Source organism: Gavialis gangeticus, unplaced genomic scaffold (assembly GCF_001723915.1).
Source record: "Gavialis gangeticus isolate Ggan-Ray unplaced genomic scaffold, GavGan_comp1, whole genome shotgun sequence".
NCBI lineage: Eukaryota > Metazoa > Chordata > Crocodylia > Gavialidae > Gavialis > Gavialis gangeticus.
This window is the reverse complement of record NW_017729024.1, coordinates 59,262,442-59,272,089: the sequence shown is the minus strand read 5'-3', so window position 1 is coordinate 59,272,089 and position 9,648 is coordinate 59,262,442. Positions and strand designations below refer to the sequence as shown.

The window sequence follows — 9,648 nt, the reverse complement described above, 5'->3', positions numbered from 1 at the left end:
CTCTCTAACCAGTTGGCGACCCATTGGACTGTATGGGTGTCTACGCCACAGTCCCCCAGCTTCCTAATGAGAATGGGGTGAGAGACAGTGTCAAAAGCCTTCCTGAAGTCTAGGAAAACTATATCCACTGCCACCCCTGCATCCAATGATTTAGTGACCTGGTTGTAAAAGGCCACCAGGTTGGTCTGACAGGACCTGCCGCTGATGAACCCGTGCTGGCCTCGATCTGCCCCTTCCACCCCCACAGACGTACTGGCCAGGTACTGCTCTCCTCGCTGCTAGGCTGCATATCAGCTATCAGATCGGTATCAGCTAATATGGCTGGTTAGTAATTGGCCATCAGTATCGGCCAAAAAAATCTTTATTGGTGCAGCCTTAGTATTTGGAGGATTTCAAACCACTCCTGTATGCTGTTCAGACAGTCATTGGCTCCCCCAGGTCTGAAATGTGTGGCTATATCATCCCCCATGCTCTCATATCATGGCTGAAACAATCTGTCAAGCCACTGCCCTGCAGATTTCATGGTGTTTAGGGCATGTTTACACTGGGTCCAGCAGTATGGTTAGCCATATCTGTGTGAGTACCCACACACCTAAGCCCCACGCAACAGATGAGTATCCATACCACTATGCCCAACTGGCTGCAGCTGTACCCCTGCAGTTGTGTACCCCTTGTGGCTGTGTCCACAGTGGAGCTGCATTAACCCCCACTAGGTAATTTGATGCTAGATTTTTAAAGCAGGGGTTAGGCATCTAACTCTAATTGTAACCAGTGTCTGATTCAATGGGTCCCAGGTGCCTAAATCCCTTTAACAGTGTATTTCTGGGACTTGTGGATGTATCTCTTATGGTTCCTAAAGTTATAGTGCACTCTCAGGTGAGCATCTGGCCAGCTAGCTGTATGCAGGGAACAGGATTTCCTGGATGGTTGTGTAGAAATGTAGCCTTGGGCACTTATACATGTGCCCAATGCCTGTTCCAACACGTTTTAATTAGACTTGATTAATGGAATCTGCCGGAGCATTCTAATTAGAATACTCCAGCACCTCGGCGTTGTATATTCAGGGTCCCTGCATTTCAAAATGGTGGCGCGGGCACTTTAACTAAAGCTTGTGGAACAAGCTGAAGGCTAAGTATCTGAGATGCTGCAGGCTTTTTAATTAGAGCGGCTTCAGAGAGCCACTGTAATTAAAACATTCCCACCCTCCAGCCCCAGGGCATGTGTAAAGATACTCTTTGAGGATGAAGTGAAGACCCAGATGACTTGCAAATGGAAAGAAATGGAGCTTCTGCCCTTTTTTTTTCCATGTGTAAAGACCTGAAACCTTTGCCTTTAGTATCTGCTTTTCACATAAGCAGCTTCTGTTTGGCAATGATAAACATTGTGGAGAGGAAGGCCTTATTAAAGGTTCAGTGCCCAGAGTTAGGATGTTAGCACTCAACATAAATTGCTTGAAGATTTCTTGAAGATCCTGCAGCAAAGCTAGAGACAGACTGAAGTTGATATTCCTTGTACCTCCCAGAAGAAGCAAACAATTAAAAATAAAATAACACTAAGTGAAAAAACAAAAACATCCCAGACTGTCTCCATATAATTTGGGGGAGAGAAGGGAACAAGAATGTAAGTCTTTATTTTGCAAATTATTGCAGATCACTTTTAAAATAAAGGTCCTGTTGATCTCACTCTCCTTTTTTGAAGGTTTGTAGTCAAGTGCTGTAGTTAAAACGTCTTATGGCAAAATTTCCTCACTTCTGTGCCATGGATGACAGTTTTATCTACCAGAGTGTCACATATGATAAGAAATGTTAAAAAATGTGCATGTGGGAGAGAGTTGGATACTGCATCACAAGATGTACTTTGATCATTTATTTTGTGTTGTACTTGCCCAAGGAGTTGTAACAAGCAGTTTACACACTGAGCAGCAGCAGTGTCTAGGACAGTGGCAGTTACCATCAGTCTCAAACTCCCTCTAAGGTGCACAGGGCTGGTGTCCTGCTTGCCTGCCCATAGTTAAGCTAGTGTTTATCCATATGCTTGACAATTTACAGAATAAGTACAATTCTATAAATCAGTGTTACACTAATGTAGGAGGAAATGCCTCATTACAATTCCTGTGTTGTTCTGGTTTCTTTTTATAATGCATGGTGACAACTCCAGCTACCATTCACTTTAGTGCCATTGGATATTGAAAACTGTGCATCTGCCCACTACAGTAGCTTATGCACATTTGTAGAGACACAATTCTGAGGGTCCATTCTTCAAATTATTATCAGCACTGCTGCATAAAGGTGTGTTTTTCCTGTGGGATAATTAATACCTGTTGGCTCTCCAGCTGGTGCCAGGCATACCCAGCACTGCTCTTGGGAGCACACCCAAGACAGTTCTTGAGAGTGTCCCTGGGCATTGACAGGACCATACCTCCCAGGCTGGCTCTGCTTCCCCCTGGTGGTCTTACTTATCCTGCTTGCCCACTTTGTCTCTCTGGGTATCACCCTGCTGTCTCACCTGCCACGCCTTGATAGTGAAATGATACACAGAAACCCAACCCTGCCTTACTGTCCTGCTTCCCCTCATTCTGGGGGTAACAGTATTGGGGTTCTTTGTTACAGGCACATGCCAGTGTTTTTGTTAACTTAAGGCACATGCATAGCAAGAGTGAGTAGGCCCAGGATGGTGGTGGTTGTTCCAGGATCACCAGAGAGATGGGATAGCTATATCCACAAAATCTTTAGTGTGCACCAAAACATTTTACTTTAATGAAATCTTTAAAGAAACATGTACTTTAAAGGAACCTTACTTAGGGTTCAGGAACAAACCATTCCAGTGTGCAGGAAGACAAGCAAGTATGGCAGAAGACCAGCTGGGATTAGCTTAGTGAAAAGGTCTCTGCTAAAACACAAAAAGGAAACCCATAAGAAGTGGAAACTTGCACAAACAACTAGCAAGGAGTATAGCTTGGGCTTGCAAGGATGAAATTAGGACAGCCAAAGCACAACTGGAGTTACAGATAGCAAGAGGCATGGAGGGTAACAAGAAAGGTTTCTACAAGTATGTCAGCAACAAGAGGAAGATCAGGAAAAGTATGGGCCCTTTTACTAAATGGGGGAGGCAACCTAGTGACAGAGGATGAAGAAAGGGCTGACGTGCTCAGTCTTCACAGGCAAGGTTAGCTCCCAGACTACTGCACCTGACAGCACCATTTGGGGAGGAAGTGAGCAGCCAACAATGGCAAAAGAACAGGTTAGAGACTGTTTAGAAAAGCTGTACATATACAAGTCGATGGGGCTGGGTGCTGAGGGAGTTGGCTGATGTGACTGCAGAGCTGCTAACCATCATCTTTGGGCAAAGAGCAAATATATTGACCATCTCTAAGAAAAGAAAGAAGGAGGATCCAAGGAGCTACAAACCAGTCAGCCTCACCTTAGTCTCTGGAAAAATCATGGAATAGATCCTCATGGAATCCCTTTCTAAGGGCCCTTTCACCAAGGGCAAGTCATGCCTGACCAACCTGATTGCCTTCTATAATGAGATGACTGGCTCTGTCCATGCGGGGAGACTAGTGAGTGTGGTATACCTTGACTTTAGAAAGGCTTTTGATGTGGTCTTTCACAGTATGGGTTGGTTGGATGAATGTATTGTTAGGTAGATAGAAAACTGGCTAGATCATTGGGTTCAGAGGGTAGTAGTTAATGCATCGATGTCTAGTTGGCAGTCATTATCAAGTGGAGTGCCCCACGGGTTGGTCCTGGGCCTGGTTTTGTTCCAAATGTTCACTAATGATCTGGAATATGGAATAGAGTGTACCCTCAGCAAGTTCATGGATGACACCAAGCTTGGGGGTGTAGTAGATGTGCCTAAGAGTAGGGCCAGGACTCAGAGTGACCTGGACAAATTGGAGGGGTGAGTCAAAAGAAATTTCATGAAGTTCTACAAAGACAAGTGCAAAGTCCTGCACTTAGGACAGAAAAATCCCATGCACCACTACAGGCTGGGGACTACTTAGCAAAGCAGCAGCTATGTAGAAAAGGACCTGGGGGTTACAGAGGACAGTAAGCTGAATACAAGTCAACAATGTACCCTTGTTGCTAAGAAGGCTAACAGTATACTGGGCTGCATTAGTAGGAGTGTTGCCAGCAGATCAAGGGAAGTGATTATTCCCCTTTGTTCAGCACTGGTGAGACCACATCTGAAGTCGTGTGTCTAGTTATGGGCCCCCACTACAGAAAGGATGTTGACAAATTGGAGAGAGTCCAGCGGAGGGCAGCAAAAATGGTTTAGGGGCTGGGGCATATGACTTGTGGGAATGTGTCTACACATACAAGGACACAGGAGCAGATTTGCTGATCCTAGCAGCAGACTGCTCCTGTTCTCCCTGCAGCCCTTCAATGGGCCCCTGCAACAGCCAGGGGGAGCTGTAGGCTCCCCATGGGTGTTAGCCCATGGGCCAGGAGACAGCTGTCTCCTGGCAGGGACTGCTTTTGGGGCAGGCTCTGCCACCAGAATCTGGGTGGGGACAATGTCCCCCTGCCCTAGTAGCATTTGCAAGTAAATAGCTTCTGGGGACAGAGAAGAGGAGCCTGGAGTGGGGAGCATGGGTGGAACTGTAATTAGCTCTAGTATACAGTACAGCATCTCATATAGAGGCTCCCAAGGAAACTGAGAGTGATGCTGAGAAACTAGACCAGTGTCACTCCTAAGAAGGATGCTGAACTCTTCATCTTAAGTTCAGAGGTTTATCTAAACTAGGCAGTACCGCAGGGACTACAGAAGGGAGAAGATTGATCATGATATTCAAATGTGGGTCCCTCATCCTATGATCCAAACTAAAAGTGGTCCTATTATTTATTTCCCAAAGATGTTAAATACCTACTCATTAGATTTCAGTTAGAGTTTCCAGAGCTCAGAATTTCTGAAAATCTGGTAGTGTAAGTGTAAGGTTGTAGTTGTGATGGTCCAGAAATTATGTGAGATGCAAGGATTTCTTAGGGTGATATCTTTTATTCGTATCAACGTGTATTAAAAATTGTGCCCATAGCTATGCTCATGATTTGGAGGAGTGGCAATTGTTGAAAGTGAAGCTGTTGTGTGTGAGGATCAAGTGGATGATTTGTGCAACACATAGCAAATCAGAATCTACTCCATGTTCTTGAAGGTATTTTAGGCAGGCAGTTGTGCCTTCATGGTGTGGAATGTTAGTGTACAAAAGTCTGGTCACATATATCTACAAGCCTACATGTGTACATTGTCTAACTTCAGAAAACCAACTCTGAAAATTCTGGCCAGAATTTTAATAAACTTATGTCTGCCCTGAAGGCTGGTGCAATAGTTTCAGTGACTGCAGCTTGTTAGCATCTCTGTAGGTGAGCATGTCTTAGCTCGCTTGCCCTACATCAGAGTCTTCCCTGCTACTTACCTGCCACACCTTGATGTTCAAAAGTTAGAAAAGGGAGGAGAGGTGTTATTCATAATCACTGGTATGACGTGAGAGCAACGCTTTTCTTCACAGGGCTCCTTCTCCCTTGTACCCTGCACCTTTCCACTCCCAGATGAGTCTTGGTTATGTTCTCAACAGTTCCACCCATGCTTCCCACTCCGGGCTTATCTTCTCTGTCCCCAGAAGGGAGCCTATTATCTGGTACCTTCATCTCTCCCCACGCTCTGGTTGGGGCCCTGTCGCAGAGCACTTAGGTGCCCTGCTCCTGGGAACAGAAATGGCTCAAGAGAGACCCCTAGTGGTGAGAGGGGGGAGGCGCAGCTGCCAGTCACTAGGGCAGCACAGGTTCTGGTTGCTGGGGCAACCAGTGAAACCTGCTGACAGGAAGGGGCAGGGCTTAGCCCTTCTTAAACTGAGGCAGGAGGCCAGGGTGGCAGTTCCCCTCTGGCAGCCAAGGAGCGGGGAGCTCGGCCAGTGCGGGGAGAGGGGCAAGGTTTGACTGCATGAGCGTCCACTGGTTCGCTGCCATGGGGTGGAGTATTTTTCTCGGTAGGGATCAAATGTTGTTCAACTGGACGATTTAGTTTTATGTTATAGCCCAGGGGCTTTGTGCTTTGTGTTTACTGTTTAACCGGAGGACCGGGGAGGCTATTAGGGGTTGGAGGAGGCCTCATAGGGACTCCCCAGTAGCATGGGGGGGGGTTCCTGGCGCTGGAGAGGGCGCCGCATTTGCAGAGTGCATTGGCCCCAGCCCTGAGTGAGAGGGGGGACAGCAGGGAGTCCCAGAGTGAGGGGGGGCAGCGGGGAGCCCCAGAGTAAAGAGGAGGGCCAAGACATTACAGGGCCCAGGGCAAACCACATCAGCACCATCTGCGAGGCTTGGGCTGCAGTGTAGGGGAGGAAAAGGAGCCGTCTGTCATCAGGGCATGTAAAAATGGGCAGCCTCCTGCTGATTACAACAACTCATTAATCAAATAAGAACAAGGCATGGCAGGCGAGTAAGCAGGCAGTTGGCCCATTACAGGAGGGTGGAGCCACTCTCGGAAAGGCTCCGATAGTGATACTCCTGTCACAGGCCCCTTTTTCCTTTAAGTTTGATTTGTTGCCTGGAATGAGCATGCTTCTCTAGGGACCTTTAAAATCATCCGCTGTTGGGCACCAGCCTGTTTAACTCAACTGGTACAACCCATGGTACTTATACAGGTGCTCGCCAACTCATCTACATGGGCTGTCTGTGCCCCACATTACAGCATAGCTCATATCTCACTCACCCCTGCAGTCAATTCACAGTCCCCCACCATCAGCGACATTATCATCTGCTGGTTGCTGGAGCACACACCGGGCTTCCCGCTGAGTCTTTTCCCATTGTCCCCACTCCGCAGTCACGCCCCAGTGTTGGTTGCTCCCTCCTGCTTCAAACTGGCCACAGGGGTTTGCTAGCGGGATTTGAGGGACAACTCTTACCTAGGCCCTGCTTGGCCTGCTAGTTGAGCTGCACCCTTGTCTCCAGCTGTGGTTTCAGCTCTGGTCCTGACTCCAGCTCTGCCTCTGGTCCTATGTCTCCACATGTGTCCCAGCCACCTGCGGAGGGTTTGGGATTGAGAGTATGGTCGGGAGTAGAAAGGTAAGAAAGGTTTATTGACTTAACAAAAACACAACTACGCATAGTAACAAGACAAACAATGACAGACAAAAATAATTCACATTAGCTTCTTGCCCCATCCCTTTTTCTCCCTGTGTTGAATTCTTATGTCTTCTGCTATATTCATTTCTGACAGCAATGGCTCTTTGTCCTCATAGCTCCGTGATAGGAAGTTGACTATTGCATTCAGTTTTCCGGGATGATGTTCTACAGTGCAAAAAAAGTTGAAGTGCTAGGGCCCAGTGCATTAATCTAGTGTTGTCCATTTTTGTGGTTTGTAGCCACTTTAGGGGGGCATGATCTGTGATCAGAACAAACTTTCTGCCAAACAGGTAGTATCAGAAGAACTCTATACTCCATTTAGTAGCCAAACATTCTCTTTCAATCATTGAATGCCTTCTCTCAGGGCTCAACAACTTTCAACTTGCGTACAGGACTGGTCTATCTTCTTCTTATGCGTTCTGAATCAGTACGGCCCCCAAGGCCACAGCTGACATGTCAGGTTGCAGGAAGAACATCTTAGTGAAGTCAGGGGCACATAGCACTGGGCTTTTATATAGAACCTCTTTTACCTTTTTGAATACTGCTAGGGCAGTGGGTGACCACTGGACAGGTCTCCCCCTCTTCCCTTTTGTCAGTTCTGCTAGAGGTGCTGAGAACTCTGAAAACCAGGGTACAAGCTTCCTATAATAATTGGCCAAGCCCAGAAAGGCTCTCAACGGTCTCTTTGTCTGGGGACATTTATAGGACCTGATTGCTTCCACTTTATTGGTAAGGGGTTGAATCCAATCCTGCCCTGTTTGAAAGCCTAGGTACTTAGTTTCTCACTGCCCGAGGGGAAACACTTCTTAAGGTTCACTGTCAGATCGGCCTTTTGGAGTTCCTTGAGGACCTCCTCCAAGTGCTGCAGATGTTGTTCTCATTGTTCTGAAAATACTATAATATCTTCGATGTATGCAGTGGCATAGGTATGATGAGGGCTAGGAGCTGGTCCATCAGTCTTTGGAAAGAAGCTGCAGCACCATGCAACCCGAAAGGCATCCTTATAAACTGGAATAGGCCCCAGGCCATGCCAAAAGCTATTTTTGCTTTGTCCTCTTCCACTATCAGGATCTGCCAAATACCCCTTTGTGAAGTCTAGCATGGTTATGAATTGAGCTTGCCCAATTCAGTCTAATATCTCCTCAACATGTGGCATAGAGAATGTGTTGAAGGTAGATACTGCATTAACTTTCTAAAAGTCAGTGGACAACCACCAGGGGATTCCGCCATGGGCTGTGGGATTCCTTTATAATTCCTCATTTAAACATTTGATCTATTTTGTCCTGAACCAGTCCATACAAATGGCTGGGGAGCCGTGTCCAGTCTTCTCTTACTGTACAACGAAGGTGTTATTATACAATGCTGTACTCCCCATCTTCCCAGACTCTTTGGTGAACACATCCTCAAAACCCCTTATCAACTGTTTTAGCTTGCCCCTTTGTGTCTTGGGAAGGTGTTCATTGATTACAGGGGTTTTACCCTCTTCCCCTGGGATCAGGTCCTACACTGGCTGAGCTCATCATCCAGTTCCTACCATTTCTTTAATTAATTGATATGTTAGAGCTACACCTTTTTCCAGTGCTCAGGCTACGCAGTTTTGTAATCCATGGAGCCCACCCTTTGGACTACCCTGAAAGCTCCCTGCCACTTGGAAAGAATCTTACTCATGTTACTGGGTAAGAGCACCAGAACTCAGTCTCCTACCTGAAACACTTTCTCTTTTGCCCTTCTATTATAATATTCTTTCTGTAGCCCTTGGTTCCTTTCTAAGTTATCCCGAGATATCTGCTGTACTCGTTCTAAGCATTCTTTTAATTCCAAGACCTGGCTTGGCCCTTGTGTGCTTGCTGGTTCTAGCTCTCACCATCCTTCACCGACAAGGTTCAGTAGTCTCCTAGGGCATTGGCCATACACAAGTTTGAGTGGGGAGCAACCCATCAAAGCCTGTGGAACCTCTTGGATTGCAAATAACAAAGGAGGTATACACAACTCCCACTTTCTTGGGCCACCCTGGGTACAAGTTTTAATTATATTCTTCAAAGTGTGATTAAACCATACCACTAGCCCATCTGTGTGGGGATCATATACTGAGGTCTGCAGCTGCTTTGTTTTTAGGGTTTCACAAATGCCCTTCAACACACTGACCATGAAATTACTCCTTTGATCTGCAGAATTTCCTGAGGGATTCCCATATAGGATATCCACTTGATTAGCTCCTCTGGTACTCTGGGAGTCGTAACTGACCTCATAGGAATGGCATCGTGGTATCTGGTGGCATAGTCTCCAGTAATACAAACTGACAGCCCACAGGACTCTTCAGGAATGGCCCAACAGTGTCTAAGGCCACCCTGCCATAGGGTTTTTGGATGATCGTTAGGGTCATCAATGGGACCCTAGTGGGGGATAACATCTGAGGCCAGGTGACGCCAGGGGTATGTGCAGCAGAAGTGTTTCACCTAGCTGTGTTTGCCAAGCCAATACAGAGCGAGCACCACTTCCCTTGGAAGTTGGTTCCAGATCCTAGCCGCCC

The 9,648-nt window shown here is 46.8% G+C and overlaps 1 protein-coding gene across 1 annotated transcript in view; it reads left to right on the top strand.

Annotated features, from left to right (window-relative positions):
- Positions 1-9,648, top strand: part of TRABD2A (TraB domain containing 2A) — a 253,727-nt gene that overhangs the window by 95,620 nt on the left and 148,459 nt on the right. The window lies entirely within an intron of this gene.